Here is a 21,247-nt window from a genome sequence, read left to right on the forward strand (position 1 = left end):
AATCATTCAGGGGGTGTGTCACTTGGGATTGTTATTGTGTCATAGTGGAAAAATATAGCTGCAGGCTAGTCACTCTCCAAAGGCAAATGAAAGAATGAAGATTCCTCTCTGACAGCTTTTTAAAATAAAAAAAGTTTAACTATATATAGTCCACAATTCAACTTGTGCAAGGAATACTGTTATTTTTAAGTATGATTTGCTCCAAAGACGATTACATCCCATAAGTTTTGGTTGTAGATGGAACTTTTATTTTAATGCTGGCTATTTGATGTTGGAGTTGTTTTTTTGCTTTTTTTCAATTTGATTTACATTTATTTCTGTGGGATACAGTGTGTTGTTTCAATACATGCACATACTTCCTAGGTAACAACACCCAAAAGAATGCAACCATCACATAAAGAAAAGTTAAAATTTTAGTACGTGTCGAAGCACATTGGGAATGTCACTTCAGAAAGGGTAAGACAGCTTAAGAACTGGCTTTTTCTAAAGAGGAAAGTAAGGCTCAACTCTCACAACATAAATTTGGCAGCTCTGGAGTTCATTTTCCTAAGTAAAATACCATTGATAACTGCTCTAGTCCTTAAAGACTAGAGAAAACTGACAGCTTTATAGAAACGATAGTGTCTAACATAAGTACTCTGTATTCGTTAACCCTAAGAAGAAAAACACTTGAGGAAGAAAAATACCCATTTTCCTGATCACCCAGCATGCCCATCGTTTCCCTTTTATTTTTACACATAGGGGACAAGGAAATTTAGAGATAGAGAGGGAGAGAGGAAGAGAAGGAGGAGGGAGAAAGAACGAGAGAATGCCTTTATAGAAACGATAGTGTCTAACATAAGTACTCTGTATTCGTTAACCCTAAGAAGAAAAATACCCATTTTCCTGATCACCCAGCATGCCCATCATTTCCCTTTTATTTTTACACATAGGGGACAAGGAAATTTAGAGATAGAGAGGGAGAGAGGAAGAGAAGGAGGAGGGAGAAAGAACGAGAGAATGTGATGTTCTCCCACCAATATTTCTATGCTCTTTATATTGTCATTAGTTTTTCTCCTGATAAGCATTCAGCCGCCTTCAGGCAACATATGACACTGAAGAATCTTTTTCATTTAACTCTCCCGTGTCTCGGTTTCTTTATCCTTGAAATGATGATAATCCTTGTTCTGCTTCATAGTGAAGGTGTTAGGATTAATAGTATATTACAGATAAAAATGTTTTGAACTCCCAGAAAGACACAACACAAAGTATTCCTATTGTCGTCATTATCACCGAAGACAAGCTGTACTTCGCCCTTATTGCTTCTTAGCTCCCCAGCATCTAGCCAAAGCATGAGCTTAAGGATGGATGTGAAATAATAGAGCAGCAAAAGAGCTCAAAAATTGTCTAATTCAGCCTCTTCTTTTGTACAGAATTGTATAGTAGGGCTTAGAGACATTAAATGACTTTTAGGGGTTACTATACTTCCCTGCTCAGTTTCCTCAATTATGAGTGAATTTCAAGACTGTGCTGTCAATTCTTTTCTCTATATGCTTATTTTTTTTTAGTGGCTTGAAGTATTTAAACTTGAACTACAATTTCTATTCTAAAGTTTCTAAAATTGGCACTTTTATCCGAGACCAGCATGTTCTCCTATCTCATATTTGTAATTGTTTTCACAGCCTTAACAATTAGATGACTGAATTAGTTTCCTAGAGCTGCCATAACAAATATCACAAACTGGGTGGCTTCAATAAGAATAAATTTATTCTCTCACAGTTCTGGATGCGAGGAGTCTGAAATCAAGGCATTGGCAGGGCCACGTTCCCTCTGCAGTCTCTGGGAAAGAATTCTTCCCTGCCTCTTCTTAACTTCTGGTTGTTGCAGGCAATCCTTGGTGTTCCTTGGCTTACAGCTGCATTATTCCAGTCTCAGCTTCCATTGTCACATGACCTACATCCCTGCATGTGTCTCTGTGTCTCCAAATCTCCCTTCCCTTAGGAAGATATCAGTCATCGGATTTAGGGCCCACCCAATACGACCTCATTTTAGCTTGATCACATCTGTAAAGGTCCTATTTCCAAATATGATACCATTCACATGTATCTGGAGTTAGGACTTCAATGTATCTTTTTGAGGAACACAATTCAACTCACAACAATAACTCACTCATATCAAAATCAATATGGTCAAAATCAACCTCATCACAGTCTTTTGAAATTGACTGCATTTCTGTCGTTAGTGTCACTAATCTTGAGGTCTTCCAAGTGAGGAAACAGAGATGATTTTTAACTCCTCTACCACACTTACACTCTATATTTAATTTGTCATAAAGTGCTCTTGTTTGTTCTTTTAAATATCCACCAACTTCTTTTACCTTCCATTGCTATTGCATGTGCCCTGGTTCAGGCTTTCAATTCCATGTTGTTGTGGTTGAATCTGGTGTCTCCCTTATATTGTCTGTTTCTATGCAAAGTATGGTCCAGGACCACAATGTGGTTTGGATATGGTTTGTCCCCACCAAAGATCATGCTGAAATCTGATCCCCAATGTGGCAGTGTTGGGAGGTGGGGTCTAGCAGGAAATGTTTGAGTCATTGGGATGGATCCCTAATGAATAGATTAATGCTCTCCCTGGGGAGTGAGTGAGCTCTCCTGGGAATGGATTAGTTCCCATGAGAGCAGGTTGTTAAAAAAAGACTGGCTTCCTTGTCTTCTCTCTATTGCTTTCTCTCTCACTGTGTGATCTCCCTGCACACACCTGCTCCCCTGCCACTTTCCGCCATGGGTGGAAGCAGCCTGAAGCCTTCATCACATGCATTTGCCCAATCTTAGACATTACAGCCACCAGAATTGTAAGCCAAATAAATCTCTTCTGTTTATGTGTTACTCAGTCCTAGGTATTCTGTTATAGCAACACAAAAACTAAGACAGACCAGGAGCATCAATATCAGTTGCAAGCTTGGAGAAAGAAAGAAATTTGCCGCCCCCCGCACAGACCTGATTCTGATTCTGAATGAGAATCTGCATTTTAATAAGATCACCAGGTGATGTTCATTAAAGTTTGAAAATCCTGATGTAGTTCAGAGTAAAATTGATGCCCACTTAATATTTCCCAAACGTCTAACTTGCCAGAAATTTTTACAGTTCCTTCAAATTCTGGCCCTATCCAAATTGATTAGGTTAATTAAATCTTATATGTAAAATGAAATATTGTGTCAGAAATATTATAAAACTAACAATGACACTGTCAAAGATCATTAAATAACTTGGAGACACATGCATGATATATTGTTAATTCAAAAAGGTAGGTTTTAAAGGACACTTGGTGCCATATTTTGAGTATATATGTATTTATAAGACCAGTGGAATATTGGACAATATTAAGAGTAAACATTTCTCATGCTGTTGTTTTGGATGACTCCACTCCTGTTATGATTTACTTTCTACAATGAACACATATTAATTCTGTAAGATTGAGAAAAAGGATATCATTAAAAAAATCCTAGCTTTTATCCTATCTATCCAAATTTTTGTCCCTCTATTTTTAAAGATACTTTTGCTGTATTGGGAATGGGAGGACCTTCAATGGTAATTGAAGAGGGAGAGGATTTTGATCTATGGTAGAACTACTCATTCCTGCAAGTCACCAAGGAAAAAATGTAATGCATGATAAACTACAACTTGGAGCACAGGAGGAAGTGAGCAGGTCAAACTGTGTCTTTGATCCAGAGGCCAGCATGACTTTGCCCCTCAGTTTATTCAGGCAAAAGTCAATTTATCATCACCAGCACCTCGGGGCCTGTCTGGGGTCCTGAGGCTTGGAGTCAGGGACTGGAACCCCCTCCCACAACCAGGCACAACACCAGCTCCTTGGGGCCCACCCAGGGACGAGGCATGGAGCCAGGGATTTGACCCTCCTCCCACAACCAGTCACACTGCCAGCACCAAGGAGCATGCCAAAAACATCACTTCTATGTGACTGGCCCACCACAACCACCACAATAACCATGGCTGCTGTGAAAGCGGCTAGATGCCACAACCACCATGCGGATGGTCTGCCAGCCACTGAGTGCATTGACACAAGGAGAGTCACCAGAAGAAACCAAAGAAAGAAGAGGATGTCTCTCTCCACAAAGCTTATTACAGTGTGACAGAAGAAGCATCTGTTCTACAATAATATTGGGGGACCCAAACACACCTCTCAACATTGGACAGATCATCTGGGCAACAAATCAACAGAGTAACCATTACTTTTTCAGAAGGTGAGAAAAAATCTACAGTTATCAGAGGTGGGAGGGTGGAGGGAGAGGAGATAGGGAGAGATTGGACAAGGGGCATAAAGAATAAGATTTGTAACAAAATACATATATTAGTAATATTGATTTGGTCAACATATGTCAACAATGAACCCCAAAATAAGTATAATCAATTATGGTTCAATAAAATTTTTTTTAAAAAGTCAAATTATTAATTTTCTATTGCTGCATAACAAGTTACCACAGACTTAGAGGCTTGAAACAGAGAGGTATCTATTTCCTCACGGTTCTCTAGATTAAGAGTCCAGGCACAGTTTAGAGGGGTCTTCTTCTCAGGGTCTCATGAGCTGTAATCTGAATGTCAGTTGGGCTTCATTCTCATCTGGAGGCTTGACTAAAGAAGAATCCCCTTCCAAGCTCATTTAGGTTGTTGGAAAAGTTAATGTCCTTGCAGCTGTATGACTGAGGGCCCTGGTTTCTTACTAGCTGTCAGTTGAAGGGTGCACTCAGGCCTTAGGTACCACCTACAGGTCCTTGCTGCATGGCTATCTCCATAGGGAGTTCATAACTTATCTGTTTGCTTCTTTAAGGACAACAGGAAAATTTCTCCTTCTAGTCTGCTGAGACAGAATCTTAGATGGGAGTGACATCCCATCACCTTTGCTATTGTCCAGAAGCAAGTCAGAGTCCTGCCTACACTCAAGGGCAGATACAAGTCATAACACAGGACATGGGCACCATCTTGGAATTCTGCCTACCATGCAAATCAATGCACACTGAGCAGTCTCCAGGAAATAGTCAGAGAAAGAGTAGAAAAGATAAACTTCACCTCAAAGCATAGTCCACTATCCACTTCCTTCTCAGGTCATTTCAGATAGGGGCTGTTTTTCTTGATGGCCAGAGAGAACAGCTCCTTAGCTTCTAGAAAGCAGAAATATCCACAAAAAAAAAAAAAAAAACACAGCAACATGTACAACAAAATCACCACGGTATAACTTGATGGCCAGAGAGAACAGCTCCTTAGCTTCTAGAAAGCAGAAATATCCACAAAAAAAAAACACAGCAACATGTACAACAAAGTCACCACGGTATAATGAAAAAGGCACAACACTTTGGTCCCACTCCTTTGGATATTCTCACGTAAAAGTCTGGAGTACAACCTTGGCATTTCCATTGTTTCAGAGTCCCATAGCTGATTGTGATGAGCTGCTCAATACTTCCTTACACTTGGAAGACCTTTCCCTTTCTAGTCACATACAAACCCTGCTCTGTTTTCATGTTCATATGAAGTCTTTTCCGATTATTTCAGTGAATATGAATTTCTCCCTAATCTGAACTTATATATTTGAATATATACTCATAAATACTAATACACAGGCTAGTGAGTTTTTGAATTCTCTTATAAATTTTGGATTTTTCTCCTCAACTAAACTACTTCTTCTCCAAGGGAAGAGTTCTTTTCTCATATCAATTTAAAACAGATTTCTGGGTATCTCACAGGTATATAATTTAGTTTCATTTTGCTAAACTCAGAAAATAGAGATGGAGAAGAGGTACTTCATTTCCAGCATGGTACTTAACTTGGATTCAGAAAACGATGGTTTCAGATGAGAATATACTAGAGAGACAGCATGTGATAGTGAAATGTTCTTGAACCTTAGACATTCACGTACAAACTACTTAATTTTTGTCATATTTGTGTATTATATGTACTTTTATTTACCTATTTTTCTTTAAACTGACTCTTTTATTTGATCTCAACCTAAACAATAGAATCCATGAGGCTACTTATGCTAGCTATACCTTTCAGATTTTTTAATTTCACATGAAAATACATAATATTGAAATAAAATATTGCCCATGCACTGCTTACAATTATTTCCTGTATCACTAACAGTGTTCATACAGCTTGTTGGGAATTACTTGCATAGTGTAAAACATTTCAAGTCTCAGAATCTGGCTCTGCTTCTTTCAGATCTTGGCCCTCTGAGCCCTACACTATAGGATAAGGATAATAATAGTAACCACTAATGTTTATTATCAAGATACTTCTCCATTTACCATACGGTTACATCTTGATAGACCCATTGTAAGCTGAAAATATAGTAAGTCCAAAGTGCATTTTCAACTTAAGATATTTTCAATTTACTATGGATTTGTTGAACAATCATAAGTTGGGGAGCACCATATATTAGGTAAAGTTCTAAGTTCTTTATATGTGTTCATTTATTAAATCCTCAAAAACAACCCTATGTTACTATCCTCTTAGATTTTTTTGTTTTGTTTTGTTTTGTTTTTTCAGATAAGGAAACTAAGGCACAGAGAAGCTAGGTAACTTGCTCAAGGTCATGAACCTGGTAAACAAGGATCAAGAATTTGAACCCAGACAATCTGACTCCAGAGTCTATTTCCTTAATTATGTCATACACTACTTCCCTAGTTTAACCTGGTATTATGAGGATTAAATGCAAAACACAATGCAACACACATGTATACATACATACAAACACACACACATCTCATCTAACACCAGACCTAATTTACAGAAATAATTCAATACCACTTAATCATTGTTCTAGAAGATATATAGGTATACTTTATTTCATCCTTTCACAGGGATCATGAAATGGTATTCTATCAGTCTTAAACCTCAGACTAAATAAGTCTGAAGCCTTCTTATTGAGGCAACTAAGAAAACTTTAGACAACTTTCCAGTGGGTTAAAGAGCAGAAGTGCATCTGATTTGAGGAATTTTACATTGATCCTTGACACAACAAAGGTGGCTTAAATTGACCTTCTTGAAAGTTTGCAGGTCGTGAAGACCAATTAGTTGCTATGGTGTCAATAAGTGCAAATTGCTGTAGGTTGTGGGTGAATAGGGAAATCTCCACTGGGTCAGTGACCAGGGCAATGAGGTACTAAAGGCACTGCAGGTGGTTTGAAGACGGACACCTTTGAAAAAAGCCACAGCTGTGCTGGGCTTGTGCTTTCCACCCACATATGGCAATGTGTTTCTACTGTTTCTTCAGGCTCTGCATCAAGGTGCTGATCTCAACCTATATATCACTGTATGGTCTAGATTAATTTAATTTTAGGGATTATATTTTCTTTAGACATGGCACAGCAATTGAGATTAGACAGAACTGCTTATTTTGTGGAACTTTTAGTTATCAGTAAAACATCAAGATATGACTAATTAATGATCCTTCCTCCTAGTCTTTTTGTTTTTTTTTGTTGGCTGGCCGGTATGGACATCTGAACCATGATCTTAGTGTTACCAGCACCACATTCTCCCCAGTGTGTTAAGCAGCCAGTTGCCAAACAGTCTTTATTTTAAAGGACTTCATCCCTCCTAGTCTTTTTGTTTTTTTTTGTTGGCTGGCCGGTATGGACATCTGAACCATGATCTTGGTGTTACCAGCACCACATTCTCCCCAGTGTGTTAAGCAGCCAGTTGCCAAACAGTCTTTATTTTAAAGGACTTCATCTTAAAGTTAACAGACAAGAAAATAGGTAATGTTTGAGATGAAATGTGGAAACCAAATGTTCAACCTCTTTAAAAAACCTATTTAGAACTCTATGTAGACATGTCATTATGTTACAGTAACAGTTAAAAAAGAAAAAAAGAAAAAAAAACTTCTCCAAATTAATGATGCATATACTGTCATAATAAACAGAGTTAACTGAGATAATTAAAAGTATTTTTATTCAGTTAATAAGATAAAATGTCACAGTTGAGAATGATTACTGTGAACTTCTGCAGGTAGCATAAAGCAGAACACCTTGTCTTTGTAAAAACATAACTATATCCAACAATTGCAGCATGTTTTATTCATACGGTGTTTATGTCTGGATATGTCCAAGCTATTTGCTATGTGAACAGTCACACTTGATAGATCCAGGAGGGAATTTCTTGGTACAATGAACAAAAAGAGCCATTTTGTTCTTATGCTTCAACCTCAGACCAAGGAAAAAAAACTGTCATAAAAATATGGTAACCTTTCTGCCTTTAAAACTGTGCTGGTGCCTGGGGAAGGATTCTCAGAATGTAGAAAAATTGGTGACATTACATGGGAAACTTTCTGTTCCTTTCCTTGTAATAGTCAATCTTGTTTAGACAATAGCCTCTGAGTGGACTAGGAACAGTGTATCGTGAGTGATGGCAAGGGATTCAGGTGCAACAAACCCACAAAACTCTTACATGGTGACCAAGAACTGAGTTTTCTACTAAAACTTTACTATTTAGCATTGTTTCTGGTTGCTTTGATATAGCGAAATGCCTGCATCAAGTGCCATAATCCAAACTACCTATGATAAAAATAAATCACTTAATATACCTATTTAATGATCTTTTATGCTCCCTGCCTTCTGCATGCTGCAAAGATAAAGATATACTCCTTTATAATTGGAAGGAAAAAAAGCAACATACCCTTTAACAATAAAGCCTTTTGTTATGTAGCTGTAAAAATTCAGCAATTGAAAATAAAAGAGAGCTATAACCAAGTGGAAGGTCTATAGGCAGCTAAGGTTATGCCCTGGGGTGTTGCTCCTTCCACATTTCAAGGGTAACAGTAGGTCACCACCAGAAATAAGAATAGGTGGCATTTTTTGGTTATTCATTTTAGTTCCAATGACCCTGGCAAAGGGCTACTTACTGAAGTGTTTGTTTGTGGAGGTAACTCCATGGGGAATATTTGAGATTATGCTGCAGGAATCGAAAAACGCCATTTAAAGAAACATTGACCTACCATCTGAGCTCTGCTACTTTCCAGGTACACCTAAGATGCCCAGTTTGTTCTTGAAAAGGAAAACATTCTTTATGTGGATTGTATGTCCCATATCAGTAACACAGTTCTAAATCCATGATTGTTTATATCCCACGTGGAGTGCAAGTACTCAAAAGCAAAACAGGAAATGAAAAACTAAGACTATTACCAAAAGCCATGAAAGAAAGCTGATCTGCTAGCAATTTGGAAAATTTGCCATAGATAACCCAAGTGGAGGATGTGCGTGAGTGGTCTTGCCTGCTATCTTTCCAAGAGTCAGACTGATGTTCGATGAACTTGCCCATGGAAATGAGTGCCTAAGCTCTTTGAAAACTAGAATTGGGTACTAGTGAATAGCCATCCTTGGACAGAACATGAAAGGGCTCACCGTGCTGGACACTTGGAATTAGTAGCTTTAGAAAATAGAGCACTTGAAGCAAATTGGCCTTAAGGAGTGAACAACTAGAAAAGCACAGTTTCTCTGAAATCTCTTCTATTCTCACTGAGCCGAATGTGAAGTCACAGTACCTGAAAAGAAAGATTAATCGCAAATAGGCAACCAGTGGCCAGAAATAGCCAGACTTTGCAGAATTCTAAATATATTAGATGGACTCAGATTATTAGACCTGCTTCTTGTTTAGGGCAAACAAGGCAGCTCCTCTGGGTCCTGTGCATGGTGCCTGGAAATGGGGAGAGGGATAAGCATTGTATCTTATTCCTCTTTTCTGAATATCATTAAAATTCAGTTTCAAAAGTTTGTGTCAGAGAGCCTGTGAGAGTTTTCAACAGTGTGACTTCCTTTTATGTTTGGTGATTTTGTAGGCTCTGCACTGCTTGAGATGCCCTGGCTCCAGACACTTCTAGGGATGGCTCTGTAGGTGACTTTAGTGCCAGTGAATAAGGCTGACTCTGTTTGAGACCTTGACATTGGGTGTGCAGTGGGAGAAAGCATGGGTATGGTGGAGTGACTGGTATATGCACCTGGAAGCTGTCTGCTTTGAAACTCCCAACCGAATCAGGTGAAGGCATGTCTGTAACAGAACCACTCTGAGATACCATTTTGGGTATAGGAAAAAAATTAAAGTACAAGAAAACATAAACTCTGAATTATTTCCCTCTAACCATTCCTCCCAACTAGATTTTAGATTCCTAAAGATAGAGATGAGCTATTCTTAATTTTTCATTCTTGATATTTCACTTTTTTGTGGTCTCTAGAGACTACACTTAGATGGGGCCTCAAAAAATGTTAAAGGGGGGCCGGCCTGGTGGCGCTCCCGCCGAGGGTTCGGATCCCACATACAGACCGGTTCCTGCTCACTGGCTAAGCGAGGTGCGGGCCCGACACTGAGGGTTGCGATCCATTGCTGGACACGAAAAAAGACAAAAAGGAAAAAAAAATGTTAAAGGGATGAATGGAAAGGTGAAATCTAGAAACTAAGATAAGAAGGCTCTGCAAAATTTTGTGTCTGTGCTCATTGCTTTTTTATTTACTGATATCTGTTTTTAGAGTTGTCTCCTGCAGTGGTGACAGCCTCTCCCCTTTCCTTACACATGCCATTCCAGTGTGTCTGTGAACCCTGGCTTTGACGTCCTGTAGAACTGGAATCCAGGAGTAGAACTGGTGGTAGAGCTAAGAGATATACAAGCAGGTGTTACTGGAATGCTTCAGAAAATGTCTAACTAATGCATTTTCAGATTTACATGAAGGGAATATCTGGACCACTGGGGAGAGACCTGGTTTTTATGGAGAAAAGAAGATTTTGATGCCATGGAGTCTGGTTTCAGAAGCCTCTCTCCCCAGCACACACACACACACACACACACACACACACACTCCCCAATCTCTATACAATGGAATGAAGAGATTGATTATGTCATCCATTAGGACATTAAATTGAAGAGTACATTAAGCAAGAACCATTGATTTACATGTGCGTCATCAAGTAACATCTTTTTTGGATACCGGATATGTACCTTGTGAGGGATTAAAGGGAGACGGCCTGAGTCTTGCCTAATTAAAGAGAAAACATTTCTTTGTCTGTTTATCTTGTTCACAGATATGGACTAGAGTGTACTAAGGAACTTTCAAGGAGTTTAGAGGTATTATGCCAATAACAATCAGAACATTGAACCGGGTGCAAGTGTTCAGGGAGGGAAGTGCCAGAGGCAGAGATGGCTCTGGTTTTATTTAGCGCATTTAATAATGATCTGGAAGAGGGAAAAACACATTAAAATCACAGATTATACTAAATTGACAGGTGGCGTAAACACAAATGAGGGCAAACAAAAGGATATAAAGAATTTAGAACAGAAATGAGATTCCATCAGGAAAAAAATGTGCTCTCACATCTGTGCAAAGTATCTTAAATCAGCAATGGAAATTGTTTTAAAAGTCATTTAGCTCAGAAAATGTTCGTAGGCATTGCTCACATTTATAAGTGCTAACCCCTCCCCACTCCTAGCTATTTTTATGCCGTTGGATCACACTGTTTATCCCTATCATTTAAAAACACAAGTCTGATCATGTCACTCCTCTGCTTAAAGTCTTTGAAAGGTTTTGGGTTTCCTGCAAGATCAGGTTCAAGCGCCGCAGCCTTGTAGGAGACCCCTCCTTTGCTGTTCTTGTCCATCTTCCCAGCCTTTCGCACGTCTGTCTGCTCTGCACTCCTCATTGCTTCCAGGCTGAATTATTTGTAGCTCCCTGATTGCATCCCCCTTATTACTTACTGCACCATCTGCTCATAGCACCATCCCTTTCTCTTTTCTGAGTTATCTCCATATGACCTTCAAGATTCAGTTCTGGCCTTACTTCCTTCACAGGCTTTCATGCAAGGAAACCATCCCCGCCCCGCACTCCCATCACGCCCATTGGCTATACATCTAGCATAACAAGTTGACGATGAATATGGCTATATTTATTGAGTACTTAATTATGTTCCAGAATCTGTGCTATGTAGTTTACCTGCATAATCTTTGTAATCATCACAACAACCTTAGGAGGCAAGTATAATAATCTCATTTCTATAGATCAGGAAATTTTATGTTAGGTTAAGTAACTTGCCCAAGATTGAACAGCTGGTAAGTGGCAGAGCTGGGATTCAAACTGCCTTCAGAATCCATACTTTTGAAATCATACTATTATAATAATTGGCTTCCTTGTTTGTCTCCCTTACTTGTGTATACTTTTTGAGGACAGGGACCATGTCATGATCATCTAGCATCTACAGTACCTTGCATGGTACACACAGCTTTGTAATAATAACAACAAAGATAATTAATATTTAATGACTGCTAATTATGTGTTTTTATTAATAGCCTTCCTGACAGGTGTGAGGTGATATCTCATTGTGGTTTTGATTTGCAGTTTTCTGATGAATAGTAACATTGTGCATTTTTTTTATGTACATGTTGGGCATTTATATGTCTTTTTTGGATAAATGTCTAAGTCCTTAGTGCATTTATTAATTGGTTTATTAGGGTTTTTTTTTTAAAAAACTATTGAGTTGTCCTTAATCTTTTTGATATATTATTTTTCCTTCTCATCTGACAGAAAATAGTCATCAAATATTTATAAAGTTCCATGACAAACAATTGCCAAAGAATTCCAACTTAATTAAACACATGGTAGAAACCAAGTATATTCATGATGTGGTCTCTCTGTCTAATTTTTGTTAGGCCTGCTGATCTGTTCTGCCTGGGCCATTCAGACTTACCTTAAGTGTTAGCCTCATGGGTACTTGCTTATTGTTGTGGCACAGTTGTTTTTGGCACATTTCACTTTGGCTGGAAAATCTTATCTTGGCTCTTATGATTATTATCTATTATAGTTTTCTGTTTTTAGAAAGATCAGCAAGATTAAGGCACTGGATGGTGGGTGTGAGATACAATGGAAGCTGTGTTGGTCTAGATTGGAAAGAAAACTTTCAATCCACTTGTGCTGCTGGGTCAGTCATTTTATTTCTCTGCATTTCTATTTTCTCACCTACAAATCAGCTTCTCAGGTGCTACACTGGGCCAGCTGCATCACCATTATCAGGGGGGAATTTGAAAAATACAATCCCCCCCCCCGATTTTATTATTTTATTGAAACGTAACTGATTGTACATATCTGTGGGGAATCACGTTGAATATCAATACCTGTGTGCGATACATGATGCTCAAATCAGGATAAATCAGCATTACACAATGTAATCATTTTTGTGGCCCTTTACCAATTTCTCACTAATACTCCCTCCTCCTCCCCCTTTCCCACCTCTGGTGACCTTGGTTCTGTTCTCTCCTTTTGAAAGTTCAACATATTATTATGATTGCTCTATCTTTCTTTCTTTATATTTATTTGGCTTTTTTTTTTTTTTTTTTTTTTTAGCTCCCACTTTTGAGTGAGGGCATGTGTTATTTCTCTTTCTGTGCCTGGCTTATGTCATTTAACTTTCTCTAAGTTTATCTATGTTGCTGTAAATGGCAGAATTTCTCATGGTACTGGCATAAAAATAGGCACTTGGATCAATGGAACACGATAAAGAATTCAGAAATCAACCCACATACTTACAGCCAACTGATCTTCAACAAAGACACCGAGAACATACATTTGGGAAAAGACTGTCTCTTCAATAAATGGTGCTGGGAAAACTGGACATACATATGTAAAAGAATGAAACTAGACCCATACCTTTTGCCATATATAAAAATCAACGCAAAATGGATTAAAGACTGGAAACCATAAAACTCTTAAAAGAAAACATAGAGGAAATACTTCAGGAATTAGAACTGGGCAAAGACTTTCTGAATAAGACCCAAAAGCACAGGCAACAAAAGAAAAACAAATGAGATTATATCAAACTAAAATGCTTCTGCACAGCAAATGAAACAATTAACAGAGCAAAAAGATAACTTACAGGATGGGAGAAAATATTTGCAAGCTATGCATCCGACAAGAGATTAATATTCAGAATACACAACTAGCTTAAACAACTTAACAGTAAAAAATACAAGTAACCCAATTAAAAAATGGGCAAAGGAGCTGAATAAGCATTTCTCAAAAGAAGATATACAGATGGCCAACAGACACATGAAAAAATGCTCAGCATCACTAAGCATCAGGGAAATGCAAATAAAAACCACACTGAGATATCATCTCACCCCAATCAGACTGGCAATTATGAAAAAGACAGAGAATAACAAATGCTGGTGAGGATGCAGAGCAAGAGGAACTCTCTTACACTAATGGTGGGACTGTGAATGACTGAAGCTGTTATGGAAAACAGTATGGAGACTCTTCAAACAACTGCAGATAGAACTGCCATATTATCCAGCAATTCCACTGCTGTGTATATACCCAAAGGAATGGAAATCATCACGTCAAAGTGATACCTGCACTCCCATGTTTACTGCATCTCTATTTGCAATAGCCAAGAGTTGGAACCAACCTAAATGTCCATCGACAGACAACTGGATAAGGACAATGTGGTATATATACTCAATGGTATACTACTCCGACATAAAAGTAATTTGATAAATATGGATTCCTGGGTCCCATTTATAGGGATTCTGATCCTGCAGGTTTAGGGCAAGGCCTAGGAAATACTGTTTTATTAAAGTTCCCCAGGTGGTCTTGCTACAGTGAATTTTTGCATGCCACTGGGCTAAATGACTTTTAGCTAAGAGATAAGATAATGTGATTTATTACCCAGCCTCATTTCTTGCAAGCTCAGGAGAATATGTTTTTGTTAAAACTAGTAATTTTACACATACTAAAGCCTGTAAAATGAGGGTCTTGCATGTAGTAGGCTCAGTGTGTGGGTTTCATATTTATTGCATTCACAAATGAAGCCTGCATTATTATGAAAGTTTTTTTTTATAGTACTAAAAGTAATACCTAACATTGTATAGAAGTTTTACCCAGTTTAAAATTTTTCTCATATATTATTTATTCAGTGTGCACAACATAGATTATTTCCCTTTTACAATTGAGAGAACTAAGACTTCCAGACTTGTCCAGAGTCACAGAATGAATCAGCACAGCCAGAATTTGACCCTGTGTCTTCTGAGTCTGAAGGCCATAATGTATTCCACTCTTCAACGACCGCCATGTGGCCTATGACTGTTGGAGTAGGGCTTCCAGTCTTCCGATGAAGAACCACTTTTCATTTTCACAAAGCTTTTAGAGTCTTAAGAAGGATAGGATTTTTGATTGCAAAACCGCTGAAAGGCATAGAATGCTGCTAAAGGCTTTTCTATGCCTCTAGCAATTTCAACAACCCCTGAAAAATTTTGCTAGGCTTCGTGGAAGAACCTCTGGGTTAGAATTTGTGGCCTTACAACTAGATCCTGATCTGTATACCGAGGACAGCATTCTATAATATTGATCCCCTCCCTACCCACTCCCCTAAAAAGCATGTTTCTCCCTCAATCCTCCCCATTTTAGTAGATGGCACCACAAGCAACCTAGTTGCAGAAGCCCCAAACTAAGGTTTTGACTCCTTTACCTTTATTCTGCTTCCCAATTCCTTTCCATCACTAAGTCCCATTGGCTTTATGTCCAAATATATCCCCAATTTTTCCATTTCTCTCAACCTTCCCTAATACCACCTTAAATTAGACTACTGTAATCTCTTTTATGAACTGTAATAGCCTCCTAAGTGGCTCACAGATTTCTCTCTTGCCCTGCTGCAATCCATTCTCCTCACTCAGCAGAGACCTCTTTTAAAATGTAAATCCGATGTCACTCCCCTACTTATTTAAAACTCTGAAATGAATTCCATTTTATTTGGAATAAAATTCAAACTCCTTAACAGGGCCCTCAGCGCTCGAGTTTCTCATCACACCCCTGACCCCTTCCTTCTGCTGGTCTCGTTGCGCTAGTCACGCTGGACTTGTGTCGGTTCCTTGAGCACATCAAGCCCACTTTTGCGTTGGAACCTTTGCACTTCCTTTTACCTCTACCTGGAATGCACTTCACCAAAATGTTCTTAAGTCTAGCTGCTCTCTTCACTTGAATATCTTTAGATATCACCGTCCTCCTCCTAGAGACTGTCTCAGATAAACTCCAAGTCACTAACTTGTTTTTTTTCCCCCTGTATAGGACTTAGAGAAGCCGAGCTGTAATTTGCATGAAATATATCAGAATAGATCTTGTTATCTAGGTCCGGGGTACTTGAAGTTACACCCCAGGTGCAGCTAGCATTCCAAAAAGTACTTCACTCCCCAGAGGCAGGTAGGCTGATATTGAAAGGCCACACTCCAGAGGAGGCTACTACCAGCAAACACTACAGCTATCTTTATCTCTGATAAAGATGTTTCACTAATTAACACAATGAATGTCAGAAGTGGATTTTTATTGGTGAAATTAGCACCTTGTTAATTAGCATGATGAATGCTAGAAATGGGCTGTCACTGGAAAATTAAAGGTAGATGTGTCAAAAATATTTTGCTTATATACCCTCACCTGGCATGAACAAGATGTAGAAAATGACATAACCCTTTATTCTTAGGATTGGAACCCAAAGCTTGATCTTGAAATCTCCCATGTCCAGCTATTGGTTTGGAGGCCTTCCATGAGGATAGCAGAATCTGGTCTGTGGAATACCATCATGTCACTTGAGTGAACCTTTCATGTCAGATTGTGGTGGAAATACCTAAAAGGACAGAGAGGTGGCACTCCATCAAGACACAGGACAGGTTTTATTAAGTGTCTTGCATCTGTTAGCTAATACAGTTTATTTAATAAAGTCCTTATGTGTGGCAGAATTTGGTGTGAGTCTTGCTTTCATTTATAACCTATCAACAAGGTTGTAGGGGGAGGCTCACCCTTTTCCATCTCAAAGTTTGTGATGACAACAGTTATCTACCACAAAGGACCTGAGTTAATTTTTACCAAACGTGCTTAGTTTTAATTTATGCAAATTAGTAGATAAAGTTCACCTGTACATTTATTTGTTTATTTATTTAGTACTCCTTCTGCCCCCAGACCCCCCACCCCTATGTAAACCTCTCAAGACAGCAGAGGTCTTAGGAGATCTATTCCCAGAGTCTTGACCAGAGCTTGGGACCTAGGAGGCATTATTTCAGGCGCTCAATGGCTATTTTAATTTTTTGAAAAGAGAATAAGGGGCCAGGGAGAAGGAAATGTAAAGAGACTAGAACAGAGAAACTGGAGTAAGAAATATTGGGGAGAAGAATAAGGAGCAGGTGCATAGAAAGGAAGTCAGCAAATGAAAGAGTTCTTAGTCTTAAATAGGCAACAGAGAAAAGTTGCAGAGTTGTACTTTTCAAGGAGTGTTTCTTGGAACACTGGCCCTGAGAGATGCTCTGAAAAAAAAACAAACCCATATTTAGTGGTTAAATGAGATGAGTAAGGGTTACATAAACCTCTCCCTCTTTAATATCCACAATGCACACGAGCATATTAAAGTCTCTGAGAGGCATTTTAGGAAACACACACTCACACACACACAAGCCTAGTTAGCTTTGTTTTACCCAGTATTTCCCCAACTTATTTGAGCATGGGGCTTTTTTTCTCTGTGACATTTATTAACAAACTCTAAAAAAGGCCTTAGGAAAGCATAAGAGATGTGGATAGGCAACTAGCAAACACCAGGGCTTTCGTTATCCCACGATGCTGGTTCTGCGGCAGGAGGCTAACCTTCCCTTCCTGAGCGCCTCACGTGTGTAGAGCATCTGCAGCTGGATTCCGCAGCTGCCAGGGAAACAGCCCTCAGCCTGCTTCTACCTTCTGACCCACCCTCCACCCAGAGAAAAGAAGATGGACTGAACGGCTGAACCTTCCTGAAGCAGGAATACTGAGAGATAACTAGGAGCAATCATGCACTGCAAATCAGATATGAACGTGCTACTCAGTGTAGTGGAAAAAATGAACCCATGGGAGTTGCCAGTACAGTGAAACCCACTTACTACATCCTTTTAAAGACCAGCCTAATGCTCACACATGCACAGTGCTTCCTTTCCTTGGCCCTCAGAGAAATATTATGAAGGTGTTTCACTTTAGTAAGGTTCATGAGTTTATGGCCTTGAGAATGCCCTTGAGAATAAACTCTAGAGACTCAGAAGGATGAAAAGAAAAGCCACTTTTAATGGAGTTCGGTGTCTATCTCCTTTTCATAATATGGCATCTAAAAATCAGAATTAGTTACATTTTCTAAACTCAGTAAATGTCAAAGGGAGATGACTGTTTTCTTTCTCATATTATCTTTAGTTAACTAAAACTCAAATTATGTCAGAAAGTTAGGCAAATGCATTTTGGGAGAAATTCCTAAGATATAAATACTACAAAATGCATATAATTGCATTGCTAAATGTTTGAGTAACACAAGGGATTTATGAATATACGAAAGAGTTTTAAAAAAAGGGAAGGTGTTCTTTCTTACCCCCTGAATTTCCCGTGTGCCATTCTTTCAACTCGAACTCTTTGGTCTCATCTTTGCCTCACTAATTGCCATTCATCCTTCTGACCTCAGTTTAAATGACATTTACCTTGGCAAACCTTTCCTGAGCCTTTTCTGAGTCTAGGTTAGAAAAAACTGGTCAAGTACCCCCACTGTAACTTCCCTTACCACTCTTCATTGCTTACTTAATTGCCAGTTTACTACCAGATTGTAAACTCCATGACAGTAGGGACAACACTTACCAGGGCACTTCAAAAAATTCATGGAAAACTATAATTAAAAGATAATATGAATCAATCAATGCCTGGCGAGTCCCTGGAGCCTGATGTATTGGCTGGCAGGAAATAGATGCTTAATAAATTGGTTGGTTAATGTAGTTTTGGCTTAATTTAGAGTGTGACCTACATTTTGATATCCAATGTTGCTTTTGGGGAAACTTACATCAGCATAATTATTAATTCCATGTTCATACATATACTAATAGTCATAGTCACTCACAGAAAGATATATTCCTAGGATTAGCTCCAGGGTAGTTTAATCAGAATTCAAAGAAAAGCTTAGCTTAAGAATTATGGAAATGAGAAAATAGAGAGTTAAGAGAAGAAGTTTGTGAAGTAATCTTGAGTTCTGCAAGTCCATAGAAGTGATTCACTTCATGAAAACATTACTTTGGTAAAACCAAACATTGGCTATAAAGTCAAAGTTGGATGATTGAGACACATTTCATTGTTTAAAATGCTTGATTTGTAGAAATGTTCAACAGTTTGCTTTGTGGTTTTCTAGTCACATGATATCAGAGGTCAAGTACTTATTTGAAAACCACAGATGGATAAGCAAATAAATGAAAGACTTAGGTTATAAACACACACACACACACACACACACACACACACGCACACACACATATACAAAAGTTGCTTTTCTTGAGAGATTTATTTACATGCGTGTTTCCATGGCCATGTTTCGGTGTATGTGTATGAGAGATAGGGATAAAAAGAAAGAAAAAGAAAATGAAGACATAGGCAAAGAGATAAGAAATCAAGTTTATAGCCAAATTCTTGGTACCTGGTATAAATAAATTAACCAAAGAAAAACAAACAGATATTTGGTTGATATAAACTAAACCAAAGCATGTGTGTGTGTAGGAATCATTTCTTGGTAGTGAATTTCTTTTTGCCCTATATATAAGTTGAATCAGGTGTCTGTAATCTTTGATAAAACTCCCCACTATACCAATAAATACTAAAGCAATTTGCTGATGTATTTGGTCACACATTGCAGAAAGATCAGACGAAGTGACAGAGTTTAGAATTTTTAATGTAATTGGTTGCTATGTGGCAAATAAATCTTTACAATAGAATCAAGGGACTAGGAGAGAATACACATTTTTGAAAGTCAAGTCTCAGAATGCTCCCTTTAAGTTCACTATGAACTATCTTCACTTTATTCTAAAAAAAAGCTGCTTGAGCATTTGGAGAGGTACAGAGAAGGAACAGAAAGCTACAGGAGCTCACATCAAGCCATAAATCTCGATGGTTCAATTGCGGGGGAAGTTGAGACAGTACAGTGTAGCACTTGTTTAAGAAAGTGACAAATGGTGTTTCCATTTGCAAAAGTCATTTACAATTGGTCATTGATAAAGGGGTTGGGATAAGGAGAGCCTCTTGGAGAAGTCTTAAAATTTCAGTCATCAGATTTAGCCTATTTCATTTAATTCCTTTTAACAGCTTAGAGTTGATTTTATTCAAATATGTGTAAGGTCTCAAATGGAAAACATTTTAGCAATTTGCATGACTATTTTCAAGACTGCAAAATCTAATCGTCACAGACAATAGAACCAGACTGTCGGCAATGGAAATAAGGGACAAAAATGACTGATGTAAATCAGCCCTTGAGAAGTTAGGTTTCTTCCAAGATAACCCAAATGGGCGCCATGTCCCTGCTCACAAAGTCGATGCTCATGGAAGTAGCTGATGGCATCGCCAGAGAAACTGCAAGTCCTGCCTGAGTCCCTGGTCTACCAAAGGCACGCTTTCCCTATTGAGCTGTCTTCTACCACGAGGAAAAAAAACTTTTTGTGTTGATGAAGAAAGATCTCAACTTGTTTTATTATTTGGGGGCTTAGTTTAAACTCCTTTTCCTTTAAGTGTCTTTAGGATGACTGTTAGATTCCTTGCTCTCTTGGTATTCAGGAGATCCACTGGGTACTATAATTATTATAATTGTGGGCCATAACTGTCTTGTTTTGGGGCCATCTGCTCTTCTCACTTGAATAATATAGTTTGTCATTGGCCACACGTAAATCACAGACAGGATAGTTTTCTCTCTTCCCGACTTGACAAACACCAAGCACATTTAGAATTCAGCCTTGTAATTAAGCAGGGCCCAATCTCTGCAGTCAGGGCTGATAAAAAGGGATTCACAGTCTGTGGGAAAGGATCTTCGTGTTGACCTTGGATGGCAGATATTACAGCATCTGAGGGAATTGCTGCTCCTACACTGTCATCATCTGTGACCCTAAATCATATTCCCAGGGTATGTGCTTAATGGGATACAGGACACTAAATGTGGAGTGAAAAGACTTGAGCCTTTGTTTCATCTGTAAAATTATCTATTTTGGAGGCTGAAATGAGATTACATGAAAGTGCTTGGTTATCTAATCCACTCTAAGGAAGAATCGGTTGGTGATAAAAATGAATAAATATGTTAGCTGTGTAGGTGTGCCTGTGTGTGCATTTGTATACCTGCTGTCTGTGTTGTGGTTCACAACAGGGCTTCTTTCTCATTGTTTCCCCTATCCTTCCTCTGTCAAAGGACCTAGAGCTTTCCAATATTAACCACTC

The sequence above is a fragment of the Galeopterus variegatus genome, unplaced genomic scaffold, assembly GCF_000696425.1.
Source record: "Galeopterus variegatus unplaced genomic scaffold, G_variegatus-3.0.2 Scaffold401, whole genome shotgun sequence".
NCBI classification, from domain to species: Eukaryota; Metazoa; Chordata; class Mammalia; order Dermoptera; family Cynocephalidae; genus Galeopterus; species Galeopterus variegatus.